Genomic DNA, 17896 nt, shown 5'->3' with positions numbered 1-17896 from the left:
CTTTCATACATTTGACTCAATTGGGTTATGAACTCCCATTTTTACCCCAAATACAAATTGCAGAATCACATCGGTTACACACTCACATTTTTACAATGGCATATTAGTGACTGTTGTATTCTGCTACCTTTCCTTTCCCCTACTATCCCCCCTCCCCTCCCCTCCCATCATCCCTCTCTACTTCATCTGCTGTTGTTCAATTCTCTCCCTTGTCCCCCCACCCTTTCCCCTCACATCCTCTTCTATGTAATTTTGTGTAACATTGAGGGTCTCCTACCATTTCCATATGCTTTCCCTTCTCTCTCCCTTTCTCTCCCCTCACTCGTCTTTGTTTAATGTTAATCTTTTCCTCATGCTCTTCCTCCCTGTTCTGTTCTTAGTTGCTCTCTTTATATCAAAGAAGACATTTGGCATTTGTTTTTTAAGGATTGGCTAGCTTCGCTTAGCATAATCTGCTCTAATGCCATCCATTTCCCTGCAAATTCTATGATTTTGTCATTTTTTTATTGCTGCGTAGTACCCCATTGTGTATAGATGCCACATTTTTTTTATCCATTCATCTATTGAAGGGCATCTAGGTTGGTTCCACAGTCTAGCTATTGTGAATTGTGCCACAATGATCATTGATGTGGCAGTATCCCTATAGTACGCTCTTTTAAGATCCTCAGGGAATAGTCCGAGGAGGGCGATAGCTGGGTCAAATGGTGGATCCATTCCCAGCTTTCCCAGGTATCTCCATACTGCTTTCCAGATTGGCCTTACCAATTTGCAGTCCCACCAGCAGTGTACAAGTGTACCCTTTTCCCCACATCCTCGCCAGCACTTGTTGTTGTTTGACTTCATAATGGCTGCCAATCTTACTGGAGTGAGATGGTATCTTAGGGTGGTTTTGATTTGCATTTCTCTGACTGCTAGAGATGGTGAGCATTTTTTCATGTACTTGTTGATTGATTGTATGTCCTCCTCTGTGAAGTGTCTGTTCAGGTCCTTGGTCCATTTGTTGATTGGGTTATTTGTTATCTTATTGTTTAATTTTTTGAGTTCTTTGTATATTCTGGATATTAGGGCTCTATCTGAAGTGTGAGGGGTAAAAATTTGTTCCCAGGATGTAGGCTCTCTGTTTACCTCTCTCATTGTTTCTCTTGCTGAGAAAAAACTTTTTAGTTTAAGTAAGTCCCATTTATTTATTCTTGTTATTAACTCTTGGGCTATGGGTGTCCTATTAAGGAATTTGGAGCCTGACCCCACAGTATGTAGATCGTAGGCAACTTTTTCTTCTATCAGACGCAGTGTCTCTGATTTGATATCTAGCTCCTTGATCCATTTTGAGTTAACTTTTGTGCATGGCGAGAGAAAGGAATTCAGTTTCATTTTATTGCATATGGATTTCCAATTTTCCCAGCACCATTTGTTGAAGATGCTATCCTTCCTCCATTGCATGCTTTTAGCCCCTTTATCAAATATAAGAAAGTTGTAATTTTGTGGATTGGTTTCTGTGTCATCTATTCTGTACCATTGGTCCACATGCCTATTTTGGTACCAGTACTATGCTGTTTTTGTTACTATTGCTTTGTAGTACAGCTTGAACTCTGGTATCGCTATACCTCCAGATTCACACTTCCTGCTTAGAATTGCTTTTGCTATTCTGGGTCTTTTGTTTTTCCACATGAATTTCATGATTGCTTTATCCATTTCTACAAGAAATGCCGTTGGGATTTTAATTGGTATCGCATTGAACCTGTTCTTAACTAGTAGCTAAAGCAGGACTTCAGGAAGCAGATATTGTAACCAGGATAAGGAATATTTCTATCTGGCATGACACAACTTCCCTTCTATAGCATGTTACTGGTAACGGTAGTAACAGTGCCCACTCAGTCATAAGTACAGTCTGCCTCTTTTTTTTTTTTTTTAGTACCAGGCATTGAACTCAGGGACACTCAATCACTTAGTCACATCCCCAGCCCTATTTTGTATTTTATTTAGAGACAGGGTCTCACTGAGTTGCTTAGCACCTTGCTTTTGCTGAGGCTGGATTTGAACACGCAAACCTCCTGCTTTAGCCTCCCAAGCCACTGGGATTATAGTAGTGTGCCACCATGCCTGGGGCCCCTCTTGAATCTTGACACTGGTCTCACCATCTTGTACAAGTATCAGGAATATAATTTTTCTTTAACATTGTAAGGAATAAAACTTTTGGGGGCACTGACATCTTTGTCATCACTCAGTCACTTCAATCAAGTGTAATTCCCAGGTGCTGGCAATACACAACTGAGTTGAATAGCCCATGATTTTTGCCCAGGTTCTAGGTGGATCTTCTTGGATTCATTTGTTTTGTTTATTTTGGTACCAGGGATTGAACCCAGAGGCGCTTTTCTATTGAGTCACATCCCCAGCCCTTTGCTTTTTGTTTTGAGATGGGCTCTCACCAAGTTGCTTAGGGCCTTGCTCAATTGCTGAGGCATGCCTCAAACTTGGGATCCTCCTGCCTCAGCCTCCCGAGTTGCTGGGATTACAGGTGCCACTTCAGTGGGCTTCATAGTTTAATTTAGCACAAACCTGACAAGCAGAATTGTGATTTCCTGTGTGAACTTTGAAATCAGAAAACACTGAGAAAATTCCTTGTGGAATGCACTGGAGCAATCTGAGTGTGTGACAGAAAGCGAACACAATGGTCAAAGACTGAAAGCCAGCACTGTAGAGTTTCCCCTACGGAAGTCTGGAATGAAAAGGAGCAGAAAGTAGGAACAGGGGACAAAGACTGATCTACTCCCTGTGCAGTTACTAGGAAGTAAGGCCTGTGAGAAAAGAGAGAAAACATCTCCTGGAAATGACTCAGAGAAAGAAGCCAGGTCTCTGGGGGAAAGGAGATTTGAAGTAGGACGTGAAGAAAACACTCCTAAGAGAGCAAATTTGATGAAAAGATCTGTGGGAAATAGATGAAAAAGATCCGAGAGATGGGCCCCCATAAAGACTTTTGAGTGTTTGCAAATACAAGGATGTGTAAGAAGGAAATGAAAAAGTAAATATGTCCAACCAACCCACACTCTAACTTTGAAACCAAGTATTTGGTTCCCCTGGAGGGGTGCACCGTTCCTGGAAGCACTGCAATACCAGGTCGATGCGTGGAGTGGACTGAGCAAGCTCCTATTCCATCTCCCTGCTCCCCAAATCCATTTAATATATTGTCCTCATATAGAGGACATATCAGATAGTGAACTGATAAGAACAGATACTATACTTGATCTTAGCCAAAAGGCCAAGAGTCTGTCTCTTGATGGGAACAGGACAGTCACATTTTCTTAAGAGCGTGTGGACTGTGATAATATGTAGCCATAATACCTGCAAAAACTACAATGTGCCACGGAGATGACGATCACACAGTATAGGGGCCAGCAAGCATTTTTCTGTAAGGGCCAAAGAGTAAATATTTTAGACTTTAAAAGCCATGTAGTCTCTGTTACAATTACTCAACTCCACCATTACAGCACAAAGGTAGTCACAGTTGATACCTAATAGGTTATTGCTGGATTCCAATAGAATTTTCCTGTAATTCCAGCAACTTGGAAGGTTGAGGAATGAAGATTTCAAGTTCAAGATCAGCCTTGGCAATTTAAGAAGACCCTGTTTTAAAATTGGGGGAGAGGTATAGCTCAGTGGTAGAGTGCTACTGGGTTGCATCCCCAGTATAAAAAGAAAAAGAAAAAAAATCGACTTTATTTACAAAAGCAGAAGCAGACAGTTTTGGTCCAGGACTATAGCCTGCTAACCTCTGCTATAATGCATGACAAATAGTGAGAGTTCCATAATTAGAACAATTGCTATTGTCAGTGTTACTGATGGCTCTTGAAAACCATCAATCCACTCCTCAGTTTCCCTTTCTTTTAGGCTTCTAATTTTTTATTAATAATGTCACAGAAAATCTTAGGATCATTGTCTTATTAGGGAAAACCTTATAAAATTTCTTTCATATATAAACAGTAGACCTCCAAGAGGGCATTTCACATTTCTGAGTATAGTGACTTTTCATAAATACACTGAAATCAATACACCGAGTAACACGTTAATTAACAAGTTTGTTAGCATTTTTTGCTAACAAGTTTGTCATTGATATCCTTGTTGTAGTGGTTTTTTATCAGTTTTATATTATCATCATTGATACAGGCATTCCATGTCAAATCTACAAAATAGCTTCAAATTTTCCAAGTGTTATATTATACACTTCACTCATTAATTAGATTATCAAACAACCCAAAAGCCTGTCTACTGTCGTTATGGAAACATTATCTTTTCCTCTTAATAAATTACTGCCTTTGGTTATTTTTGGTTTTGTAACAATTTGCTTTTCTACATCAGAAACTTCTATAAATTTCCTTACTCATCTTGATCATTATTATTTCATGTTTCATTAATTTTTAATATAGTCTCTGCACTTTGTTATGGAAATTTTCAAACACAAAAATATTGAATAAAAAGGTACAATAAATATCCACTAATTTTTATCTGATTATCATTCTATTTTCCAATAAATCATTTGTTCAAGGAAAAAACAATGTATTCATTTTGATTCTCCACATCAAGTGTTATTAAACTCTCATTTGACTTATTGAGATATTCAATGTCTTCCATTGAAATGGTGTATTTAAATTTACTAACTTTCTGCATACTGTTGTACATCTTCATCATGTTTAGATAAATGAAATACATAAATACACCCCAGTAAATCCAGACTAAGTAGATCCCAAATTGAACTTTCACACGGCTAAAACCCAAAAAGGCTTTCAAACAAGTTTATGTCACCTTCCTACTAAATGTGAGATGAAGGCAGATTCACAGTGGAAAATGGTCTCAATCTTAATTCAACGTAATTAAAATACTTTAATTTTGAGAATTTATAAGAACAGATGAATACATTGCCAATGTCTGATGCCTGATTTTGTTGAGGGATTTTTTTGTTTTGTTTTTTTGAGAAAGAATGAGAAAGGCAGACAATAGAGTACAGCAAGAACTATGGACTCAAGATCAGCATCCTCTTCCACTAACTGGACTGTAAGAGCATTACAAATCTCTTTTACTCCCCAAGTCCAATTCTGTGTCCCCAGCTCAGTAAAAATCCAACTTATCCTAGATACAAGTGTGAAGATGTAAGGGCTGAAAAGAATCCAGGTACCTATGACCAAGTCATGAAAAGCTTGATTGACATGACATTTTGGGGTTTTCATTATTTGGGAGTATTTTTCTCCAAACTTCATCTTTCTACAAAATGAAGGGCCAGAAGCTTTTTTTTTTTTTTAACAAACTCTCCATTATTTTACCGCATACCTCATAAATATAATCAAAACATACCCTTTAGCTAGAAATAGATTATCCCAGATGCCAAAAGAAAAAAAAAAAGCCCACATAATTTTCTACACAATGACTCCAGAGAACCTTTTGCAGAAGACAATTGATTTCCACCAGTATATTCATTAATTTTCATGACATCGTCTCTAAGTTTGGGAAATAAATGAGCTTATTAATATTTGATGACAGTGGGCAGTATTTTGGGTCATTTCATTAAAGGAGCTCCACAGTCAACTAAAAACAAGGAGGGAATTCTCAACCCAGAGTCTAGACTTAGAGCTGAGCCAATGGCAAGCCAGGGGCTCTCCCAATACAAAGGTTTGGACACATTGAAGAAATCAAATTGATGTTTCTCATCCCATGTTAAAACACACACACACACACACACACACACACACACACACGGAGATGGGTAGTCCAGGTCTGAATCTGGAGTGACACCCTCGATAGAGTCTGAGATTTGTTTTTATCTTTTAAACACACAAAAAAAATAATCCCTAACTCCAGAATACAATCTTATGAAATACCAGCATATACAAATGTTTTAACTGGAGAGCTATCTATAAATATGAGTGGTAGTTCCCTTTAAATTAGCCACTTATTTAGAAAACTTTATTTATTTATTTATTTTTCGTTACCAACAAATTGCCTACCTGTTCAGTGATAGAGACCAAAGAAAGAAATAAGGAGTAAGGAGCTGTGTTTAAGAAAATGAGGGGCTAACTGACCAGGTTTCCCTATCCTCTCAGTGGTGATGTTTGTTTATTCATTCCTTCATTCATTTGCAGTGCTGGGTACCAAACCCAGGGCCTCAGGCACTCTAGGCAAGTGCCGGACCATTAAACTACATACCTAGACCATTGTGGTGATTTTTAAATGTCACTTTAATATTCTAAAACAGGTAGAGCCTTGGGCAGATTCTTTTCTGTCTCTCAGCCTCACTTTCCCCAGCTGAAAAGGAGAATGTGCATCTGTAACTTTAAAGGTTCCCTTCAGCTTAGAAAATTCACAATTCTCTCTTTAACAAAGTCAAATGTTGCTCTTCACCATTGCCCTCACTTCTGGGAATTTCTCCATGAGCCAAGACAATGGTCTTTCTCCTGCAGAGCTTGGGACTGGCTCAGGAGTCCTGCACCTGAACCCAGCCATGAAACAGTCTTGTGTCGAGAGCCATCTGTGGGCTGTGTGTGGACTACATGGGCATCGCAGCCTAGTGAATAGGAGAATCTGGTGTCTGGGAACTTCCAGTAGAAATTTCCTCTGGCTAAGACCACCCAGACATATGTGACACTATTCGAGTTCTGCCTGGTCCCACACAGCACTGGAGATGGGGTGACCTGCTGCAGCCACACAGCCTCTCAGAGGTGGGTGTGACCTGCCAAGATGCCAATCAACCTACTGAATGCAAGACACCATGAAGCGAGATTCCATCCCTGGAACCTTATCCCTGCCTTTGATGTACCCCCTTAAATAAACCACGGGAGCCATTTTCTAATTGTCCAGCTCCAGCTCCTATGGGGGCTGGGCCTATCAGGCGCTCCAAGCTTTCTTTAAAACTATTTTTTCCAACTCTGTGTCTTTTGTTCTTTACTAATTATTTCTGACTTATCTTCTCAGGTGGTTTACAGCCTCCACAGGCAGGAAGAAGGACCCCTTAGGGGGGGCGCTGGCTGCCTCCCCATAGTCCTATAGGAGGAGGAGGGAAACACCGCAGGGCTGTACTGACAGAGGACTTCCTCAGGAACACTAATATTCTCTCTCTAATGAGCTTTAGCACACGATCATGTGGAATAGTGTTTGCTTTCTCTTGATTTCTGGAAATAGCTTAGGTTTCTTCTGTGGGAGAAGAAATAAACAAACATACTACTTATTTAGACTTAAGAGACAAAATTCTCACCCACAGGTGCATGGGAATTATGCATAGTATATGCCTTCACAGAGAAGAGAGATTCCAAGGAAGCCTTGGGAGAAGGAAGTAAATAAGGCCCACTATAGACAGAAAAGACTTCCTTCCTAAGGCTTGAAGGATGAGTGAGATTTGGACTGAGACAAAAAAAAAGGGGAGGGGAGGTTCCATAAGTCAGTAAATCTGTGGTCCCTACTGGTATCTGTTAGATCATATGCTAAACAAACAGCCCAACCTATAATGCTCCAAAAGGCAGTGCAGTGGCTTAGGCCTGTAATCCCAGTGGCTGGGGAGGCTGAGGAAGGAGAATCACAAGTTCGAGGCCAGACTCAGCAACTTAGCAAAGCCCTAAGCAACTCAGTGAGACCCTGTCTTTAAATAAAATATAAAAAAAGTTCTGGGGATGTGGCTCAGGGGTTAAGTACCCCTGGTTCAATCCGTGGTACAAGGAAAAAATAACAATGGCCCAGGTTCTCAGGACCCTCCGTTGGTTTTGTGCCCGATTTTCTGTTCTCAGAATCCCCCATTGTGCATTTTCACTTTCTCTATCATCACTTCTTAAGTTATTGTTTCCCTAACTAGCTTTTTCAGATTAATTTTAGATTAATGTTAATGTTCTCATTGGATCATTTGCTTAACTCTTTTGGGGGAGGTGGTGTGCTAGGGATTGAACCCTGGAGTGCTTTACCACTGAACAATATCCTCACTCCTTATTTATTTATTTATTTATTCATTTATTTATTTAGAGACAGAGTCTTGCTAAGTAGCTGAGGATCTTTCTATGTTACTGAGGCTGAACTCAAACTTGTGATTCTCCTGTCTCACCTCCTAAGTGACTGGAATTGCAGGTGTGTGCCACTGAACTCAGCTGCTTCACTCTTGACTCAGTATGTTATTCAATTTTTCATCGCTGTGACCAAAATACCTGATATGAACAACCTAGAGGAGGAAAGGTTTATTTTGGCTTAGGATTTTAAAGGTTCCGTTCCTGGTTGGTCAGCTCCAAGGCAGGAACATCATCATGGTGGCAGGAACATCATGATGGCGGCAGGAACATCATGGCGGCAGGAACATCAGTGGCAGGACCTGGCAGAGGAAAGCTGCTTGGTTCATAATAACTGAGAAGCAGAGAGAGGAGAAGGAGCCAGAGAGAAGTTAAACCCTTCCAGGGAATGCTCCAAGTGACCTACTTCCCCCAACTAGGTCCCAGTAGTCCATTTAGTCATCAATGGATTAATATGAGGTCAGAGTCTTCATGCTCTGAGCATTGCCTAAAAGCCACACCTCTGAACCTTGCAGCATTGGGGACCATGCTTTCTACACTTATGCCTTTTGGAGGACATTCCAGATTCAAACCTTAACATACAGTTTTTACCCTTGTATTCTATTTGTTTGAAATGGACAGAATTCATCAGCCCTGTAACAAAGTCCAGCTGTAGGGCAAACCTCAAAGTCCACACAGGCTGGTGGCCCCGGCTCTGATTTCCCATGAAGCTGCTGCATCCTCAGCCTATAAGTGAGACAGCTGTGGATGTTCCAGACTTCAAACCTGAGCACTGGCTGTGCAGAGAAATTGAGAGAGCTTCTTCTCGGAAATTCTATGCTTTAGGTTAGGCAGGACTTTCTCAGAAGCCCACTGCAAACTTCTTGCACCCCACTAACTATTTTTGTGCTTCCTTCTGAACCACTCACTGGACAGGGAATATTATTTTCCCTGGATAAGTCAGTCCATCCCTTGGAAGGAGGGATGAGGCATGGGAGCTTTGTGAGAAAGAGGTGGACGCCAAGACACACTGAGGCCCTGTAAAGAGGAATGGAAATGGAAGCAGGGTCTGCAAACTACAACATGCACTGAGTTCGATGTTGACATCTCTCAGGGCTCTGAACTCATTCGTTCCATTCCCTTGCCTGTCCTAATTTTTCTGATTTTAGCATAGTACCAACAACAGTGGTCCCTACTTGTTTAAAGGTGGAATTTAGTGGCCAGAAAAATAGACTACATGAGGAAAGACATGGAGATGGTATGGAGTCGGGGAGATCGCTAAGCATAGTACTTAAGGACAAATTTGAGAGTAAGATTTCCAGCTCTGTGGTTGTCAGCCTGGGATCTTGAGCAAGATAGAATCTCACTAAGCCTCAGTTTCCTCCCCTATCAAATAAGGCTAACGGTACTGGCCTTCTTATTGCTGTGGAGATTAATTGAGATACTAGAAGTGGAATGTAAATAACTGACCTTTCCAATAGATGTTCCAAAAACATGGGTCTTTTATTACTATTTGATGGGGAGGCTGAGACACAGTACATAAAGAAAAGCCTGACTTGACACTCAGCCTGGAGAGAGAGGTTTGATTTGAGGAGAGGGGGAAATGGACTGCAGTCATTCCTATGTAGCTCTACTCTCTTTGTTTTATATATCAGGCCTCAGAGAAATACCCCTCACTCCTCAGCTGGGTTAGGAGGCAGAATACTAGCTCCCCCAGTGCAGAGAGCTCTGTTCCTCTTGCTTATCCCCCATACGTCATGCACACAGAGCAAGTGTGCCTCAGCACAGCTGCATGGACTTGGGTACATTTGGCTCCTTATCTGGGCCTTCATTTTTCAATCTCTCATATTCCTCTGGCCATAATATACTGTACAACAGAGAAAAAAGAAATTGAAATCTTGGCCCCACACTTTCAAAAGTCTCCCATTTCCATCTCAGATTGTGTTCTAAACTTGGTATTATGATATTTCTGAACTTTATGGCTATAAGGAACTTGGTCTTCTTGGAATTCTTTTTCCTCTTCTTATTTTAGAGGATAAAAAGGAAGGCAAAAACAAACCCGGGGCGTGGGGGTAGCTGACTCATTCTCCTCAAGTTATCTTTTAAATGGTTAATAGCTACCCCGTGCTACCCTCTTCCTTATCTACCTGAATTCCATTTCAGACAAGTAAACAAGATGATCATGAAAAAGGCAATCTCAGAGAGACGCTGTCAAGCCTGATGGACTCTGGTAATGAAATTATTCCAACCTCTGCCACCCACACAGATCTGGCAAGAACAAAAGGGTGTTTGTGCAGATGCCTTGTCATAGTTTGTAAGCGGCTCAATGTCATTTGCCTCAGGCTCCCAAATCTCTTGGCAAATAGTAACTCACTCATCCACAAGCCCTCCCAGAAGGAAGGCATTTGCATTCACTCTGAAGAAGAGCGAATTAGATCTTTCCTAAAGCCAAAACTGCAATGCCAGCTCCGTAAACCCACCTGAGGCTTTCTAGGTTCTGTTTGAAAGTTATCACCCCCATTTTGGGGAATGAGCTATTAGGGAATCCTTGAATTTAAGCTCTGAAAGAATGTTCAAGGACACTATGCCAAACAAGCACACTCGGTACTTCCATCCAGTTGGTTAAGTATCACAGCCAGAGGGTCCTCAGGCCTTACTTGAAGGACTCTAATGAAGATTCCAACTGAATGTGCTATAAGGACTCAGAGATTCAGAGAGGGCGTTGCAGGGCCCAACATGGAGCCCAGAGTTTCCTAAGAGAACCCAGAGAGCATGTAGAAGAGGTGATGGAATGGTCCAGAAATCCTGCAAAGTACTGAATCGTGTAAAGTAAAGAAGAAAGAAGGTCTCCAGACCAGGCCTAGGCTTTGGGGAATGTAGAGCAGGCCCCAGTTCAGGTTTACTCACAAGTAGGTATTTGCATAAGCAACTGCAGGTAGGATGTTCAGGCTATGCAGGTAAGAAAGGAATCTACCATTTCTTCAAGCAGTCCCTTCTATGAGTGACAATTTGGCTCTTGGACATCTTGGTCTCCCAGAATTACAATGGCGAAAGTATTGGTTTAGTTATAGGAGACCTCACTTGTCATCTTACATCTGCTTGCAATTACCATTGTGACCTTGGACAAGTTTAAAAAGCATCTGAAACTTGGAAATAAGCCATAGAGATTATTGGGTGTTCTTCTAGAGCTGGACTTAACTATTTACTAGTTTACTTCACTGTAAAGTATCACTTAAAATTTTTGTTTGGTCGACATGGAAATAATTTCTGCCCAGTGAAACTAATAGCCCCAAAGTTTACAGTTTATGATCCTGTTAAATATAAACCAGTTTTGGTTTTTTTTGTATAGCCTATAACCCAGAGAGCTATTAAATTTATTTTATGTATCTAGCTTCTCAGATGCACTTGGGCCAATATTTTACTGTTTCCTCATTAATTAATGAATTTCAGTAAAAATCTTTGAAATGTGTTTATTTACTATCTGTGTGAAAGATTTTACCCTTTTAAAAATTGTACTTTAACAGGCAACTCAGTTCTGTCTCCAAGGATCTGATGTCCTTATCTGTTGAAAGATGCATTAGGACCAGAGGGTCTCTAAAAGCTTACTCTAAGGTATCTGAGCCACTAAGCCACCTGGGACCCCTCTTTCCCAACATCCTGGGGTCTCCAGGGAAAAGGACATCCTATCTCTCTGGATCGAGAATAGCAGCTACAATACTGCTTCCGGCCATGCCCAGCCCCACAAAGAGGTGGTCAAATTGCATTAGAATGCTTTAGACCTTCAGCGACTCTGAGGTTGCTTGGAAGTTCTCAAGAGCCGGAATACATTGTTTGGTCCAATTTACTTCATTTCTCCGCCTCTTTCTCCACCAAACACTCCCTACTTCTTATTAAAAATGTGAAAGATTCCCAGTTCTACATCTACAGCTTTTAGCTTAATCCAGAGGCTTGGACATCACCCTTGAGTGTTCACCTTTTTGACATCCTTAAGTGAAAATCTGTGCCTTGGATCCCAGCAGAGACCCAGAGGTCAAACAGAACCACTCCTTTCACTGTGTGGAAGGGGGCGGGTATTCCTCTCTAAAATCACTTCTGGCTCTGACATCACATGAATCTTTCCTTCCAAACCTCCAGAGGCTTCTCTTCTTCCACCCTCCTGGCCTGAGGATGTAAGGGGCATCAGCTCCAGGCTAAAAGTGCCTTGTTCACTAGGGTGAAGATGTGAAGTGTAGTTGGGAGCAGAGAACATGACAGGTGGTTGAGGAAAGGTTGGGGAATGCATTTCATTTCCTTTGAAATCCATAGCTTTTGGCCCTGAGCTATAATTAGTAACTAACACTTAGAAGAAAAACTTCTTCATTTCTGGGGATGACTGAATCTGTTAACAGTTTTCCCCGTGCCTTCTCAGGTCAAATCTCTACTTAAGAATCATCTCGGTCCTTCTGATACTCACAAAATAAATATCTTTCTGTTTCTGATTCCTGTTTAGCTGCCTGGCCTGGTTGATAAGTATCATTCAGGGCTTAGTGGGAGCTGCTGAATTTCTCTTCTCACCTTTCTTCCCTCCAGGACTATCCCAATCAATTTTTTTTTTTCAGAAATAAATTCCCAGGCATGAGGAAAGAATGATGTTTCCCAGTATCCTCACTACTCATGAACTGATGTTGTTCAGAATCAATGGTACATGATGCTAATAAAAAATAGACAAGTTTTCATGCCTTTCATTATGAATTAAAACTTTTCTACACTCAATGCACCCCTCCATTGGGTACGACAGAGTCCACCTACCACCCCCACCTTATACTCAGCTACAGTTCACAGAGTTGGATCTTAATAGTATTAAGTAGTGTTAGTCTAGGGCTGTCTCATCATGGAAAAATATTCTTCCATCTGAAAACTGTGAAGTTGTGACCATATCTAATTTCTGATGTTTGTAGTGAAACATTTTTATTCATATACTTCTCATTTTAGGTACATCCTATACGCATTTCTTTGTGGTTCCCATTGGGAGTTCCATTTAACAGGAGAAAGGGACACATCCTGATGCAAATTGGCAGCAAAAAAAACCTTCAGTAGTGCAGAGATTGCTGGTGCTGTGCATCTCCATCCCCACCCCTCAGCTGCTGATGTCACAATGTTACATGTGTAGGCACTGTGTGTTTAATACCATAGAATACAGTTGGGGATTTCTGCTACATTATTATTCTCTTACACCCGTAGAAAAGAAAAGTGGCACTAGCTTTTATAATTGTCACAAAATCATTTTACCAGAGATCTTTCTTTCTGCCTTCATGGAGATCTGAGTTCCTAATCCAATGTCGTTTGGGTCAACCTAAAGGACTCCCCTCAGATAGAGCACATCTGGTGGGGACCAGCTCCCTGAGCTCTTGTCTATTGGGTACTGTGGTTGGAATGTAAGTGTTTCACCAAAGTTCTTGTTGATGCTTCAGGTTCAATATGACATCACTGAGAGGTGGGCCTTGAGGAGGTGGTTAGGCCATGAGACTCCAACCCCAGGGATTGGATGTGTACCTTAAGAGTGCTTCTCCAGCATGTGCAAAAACCTGGTTCCCTTCTCAGAGCTCAACAACTGTGCACACACACGTGCACACACATGTGCATGCACACATGTGCATGCACACATGTGCACACACGTACACAAAAGTACATTTGTCAAGCTGGGAACAATGGCACATGATGGTGTTTTAATTAGCTTTTTCGTCACTGTGACCAAGACACCAAAGAAGAACAACTTAGAGAAAAAATTTGCCTGGGGGTGGGGGGGTCACAGTTTCAGAGGTCTCAGTCCACAGATGACGTATTCCATTGCTCTGGGCCCAAGATGAGGCAGCCCATCCTGGGAGAAGGGCCCAGCAAAAGAAAGCTGCTCACCTCAAGGCAACAAAGAGACAGAGACAGGGACAGAAAGAGGGTGGGGGAATAATTGCAGGGATACAGCACACTTACAGGACATGAATACTGTGACCCCCAGCCATGCGCCCCCTGCCTACAGTTACCAGCCAGTCAGTCCAATCAACCTAGGATGGACTAATGTGGTTTCAGCTCTCACAATCCAATCATTTCACATATGGATATACCTGAACTTATGTAAAAAACACCTCATATTCAAACTGACAGGTTTTAATCCTTTCTATGGGAAACATCAAGGCAGGAGGATCACACTGAGCCACCTTTCCCTTGTGTGCAAATGGGAACATGGAGATGATGCCACAGAACAGAGTCTCCAATGCCTTGACACATGTGTCTTCTCCAACAGCTGCCACCCACCCTCTCCACACACCTCAGGGAGGGGCCTGATGCCAGCCAGAGGGATTTTTCGAAACCAAAGCAATCAGCTCAAACAGACTTAAGGCAAGAGAGTCCCCATCTACACTGGCTCAAGGTGTTTGAGTCCCATTGTGCCCTGGCTCAAGGGGCAGGAGTTTCTATTTACACTGAACAGGAGAGAGGGACACCTTGGTCCAGGCCTTGGGCAGCATGATGGCTACTGGACTCCTGCCATTGCCCTGAGGCCTCCCTCTTTTTCTCTTTCTCCTCCTACTTTAAACATGTTTACTTTTTAAATAAATCATTGGAATATCAATCTTAATTGTATATAAGAACCATCTCTGCTATGTCAGAGAAGAGCAGGGCAGGGGGAAGTGTCTGAGGGAAGAAAGTCTCTGATGTCTCTGGCAGGTGGAGGCAGAGGAGAGTCCTGGTGGATCCAGATGTGCTCCTGGCTGGAAATCTGCACAGAGAAGACTGATCCAGTAGGTGCGCCTCACTTCTGAAGCTATTGGAGTCCGCTTCCTGACCGTTGCTGGCACCATAAGGTCCAGATGCTCTGAGCTTGGGGTCTTCTGGCTGTCCACGGGTCTGTCTTACATGGGCATGTTCCCTGGAGCCACTCTGTTGTGGAACCTATGGGGTCTGTGGCCTGCACCACTCGGAGCCACTCGGTTGCGGAAGGCTGCTGAAGGTGAGCCCACGGAAACACGGCAGGCAGCAGCACAGTTGTTGCAGGCAGGTGGCCATCCGCCTGGTGACCCCTTCCAGCCCCTGCTTCTCTCACCTGGCTGCCCTGTGGAGCCACCCTGGGAGGCCAGAGGGTCCCGTTGGGAGGCCGGCTTGGAAGGGGGTGTCTTCATGTGAAGAAGGTGGAGAGGACAGACGGGCATGCTGGCACATGCGGTGCCCTTCTGCGCGGAGGGCGTGGCTTCATCAGGTGGCTGCTGCTCACAGGGCAAGGCAAGGACAGGCTCACTGGGACACTTGTTGGGGCAGATGCTGGAAGGATCCGCCCCAGGGACTTGGCAATGCCCAGCCATCCCATTATGCACAGCCTTGGCCCAGAGCGCACTTGCCGGCCCCTGGATTCTCTTGTGCTGGCGGAGGAGGTAGGTAGCCATGGCCCCATCGAATTGACGATTTGCCAGGGACAACCAGGCTTTGTACGGGTGGTAACTCATGTCGAGCATCAAGGTCATGATGCTGGGGTCGGGCCGCTTGGGGAGTGTCTGGCTGAGGGCTGGGAGGGCTGGGTGAGGAGTCCTTGCCCTGGCTCAGCCATGGTTGCCCCATTACCTGCTCTAGGGTGGGCCTCTCCGTGGGGTCCTCCATTAGAATTTGCTGGATGAGGCTGGGAGCTCCCTCTGACAGGTACCAGGGGATGTTGTACCTTGCTCTCAAGATCTGACACTCCAAACCCTTATTGGTGAGTGCCCTGAATGGCTTTTCCCTGTCAACATAAAATAAAAAGTGATGCCCAGGCTCCAGACATCTGCTGGGGGACCCTCGAATTCCTTCCCCTGGGTGATTTCAGGGGCACAGTATGGCAGAGTGCCCCTGAACCCATCCAGCTTCTGCCCAGGCATGAAGCTGGTGCTCAGGCCAAAGTCGATGAGCTTGGGGTGGCGCACCCTGGAATCCAACAAAATTCTCCGTTTTCAAGTGTGGTGCACCATGCCCTTCTGGTGGCAATATTGCACAACGCGCACCATCTCTCTGAACAGCCTGCGGACCTTCACCTCCCTTATGCCACAAGTCAGGGGAATGTGACTCAGGAGCTCTCCTCCATGTGCACGCTCCATGATGAGGTACATGTTGTCCATGGTCTCGATGACCTGGAAGAGCTGGATCACGCTTGGTGTTCCAGGAACTTCAACGAATTCCTTTCACATAGCAGGGACTCGTCTTCCTCCTTCTTCCTCAGAACTTTAACAGCCACCTTGACCTTGGTCAGGAGATGGAGGGATAGTACCACCTTCCCAAAGCTCCCCTCCCCAATGGTCCTCAAGACCTGATAATGGTGTGTGAGGGCCTTCTTGTAGCAGGAGCTGCACCCCTACACCACTACACTACTCTCTCTATGCTCTCTGGCATCCCTAAGCTGGAACACCAACTAAGGCTGCTAACTAAAAAAACAAAAATAACAAACCCCAGCAAAACACCAAAAATAACAACCAAAAAGCAAAACAAAACAAACAAAAACCCAAATCAAAAAACCAATAGCAAACCACCACAAACACCCACCAACCAACCACCAACCACCAAACGTGCTAACTAGCTGGGAGTCCGACAGGTCACCACCAAGAACTTCCTGTACTTACGGACAAAAACCCACTCACGGCCACTTTCTTATATACCCGGTGTTGGACATTCCCTCACAGTGGCTCCTTGTGAGGTCAGAGCAAGAAATGACCCAGTCACACCTAGGCATATCCCCCAGAGGTCATCTCACTTGGGGCCTCTAGGACCTTTTTGACTTTCATGAGGAAAAGAAGAAAAAACCCCAGAAGTTTTTTGTTTCCGTGGGTTATGGAGACTGATATTTACCTGTTTAGACATGAAAACCGGTATGATGCCTCAACGGTCTATTCATCTGGAGTCTGAAAATCCATAATAACTTTCAGCTTTTAAAGACCTCATCATATCTACACTCAAAAGTATTCAGTTCCCCTTTCTTCCAACCCACAGTGATTAAGATCCAAGGGATGGGAGCGCTTCACTCACATCGTGATGCTATAACAAAACACTCTGCTCCCTAAGATGCTCTAGAACTAGGCATTAACATCTATGGGGTTGAGAGGGAGGGAGCGTCCATCATCATTTCCCCACAAGGTTCTCATCACATTTCTCACTAGAATCCCCTGGAACACAGCAGGTTGTGGGTTGGTGCCGGAGTCCGGCTGCAGCAGGATAACCGGGGGGTGACGAATAACTTGTGTACGTTGATACAGCAGGAGAGGGAGCAGTTTATTGCAGGACAGGAGCAGTATTTATACATTCCACAGAGCTTATCTAATTAGCATAAACTAGATACATCAGTCAACTAATCAGGAATCTCCACACTTAATGGCTCGCTTTTGTTACTTCTCAAACCACTCCCTCTGGCATTTTGCCAGGCATCATCCAGACTTGTTTACGAACTCTAACATTCCCCTGGCAAAATGCCAGGTGTTATTTTGACTTGTTTACAGACTCTAACAGGTTGGTATGTTCAAAGTGATGAGAAATCAAATACAGAAGCCGACAATCCTTGAACCAGCAAGTGTCCTTCCCATTGGGCGAAGAAATGGAGGCATTTCCACACTCCTGGGTCCCTTTTGGCTGCTGTTAACAAAACCCCTTAGACTAGATTATTAGCAATAGAAATCTACTTCCCACCACTCTGGCAAGTCCAAGGTCAGGTGCCTTGTTGCTGTATCCTCACATGATGGGAGGGACAGACATGCTGACCATATTCTCTCAAGTCTTGCTTTCTGTTTGTTTTGTTTTTTGTTTTGTGTTCTTTGGACATACTGGCCTCGGGCATGTCATCTACAGATGAAATACTTCCCTAGCCCCCCAACTTTCCTTGTGGGTTTTTTTTTTTGGTTTTATTA

At 43.3% G+C, this 17896-nt stretch overlaps 1 non-coding gene across 1 annotated transcript; it reads right to left on the bottom strand.

Annotated features, from left to right (window-relative positions):
* Nucleotides 1–3077: 3077 nt before the first annotated feature.
* LOC114105200 (U2 spliceosomal RNA) lies at nucleotides 3078–3268 on the bottom strand. Its single transcript, XR_003584968.2, has one exon. It is a non-coding gene; the product is annotated as a U2 spliceosomal RNA (small nuclear RNA).
* Between the last annotated feature and the right edge of the window lie 14628 nt (nucleotides 3269–17896).

The sequence above is a fragment of the Marmota flaviventris genome, chromosome 8, assembly GCF_047511675.1.
Source record: "Marmota flaviventris isolate mMarFla1 chromosome 8, mMarFla1.hap1, whole genome shotgun sequence".
NCBI lineage: Eukaryota > Metazoa > Chordata > Mammalia > Rodentia > Sciuridae > Marmota > Marmota flaviventris.
The sequence above is the reverse complement of the archived record's forward strand: the minus strand, read 5'-3'. Positions and strand labels throughout refer to the sequence as shown.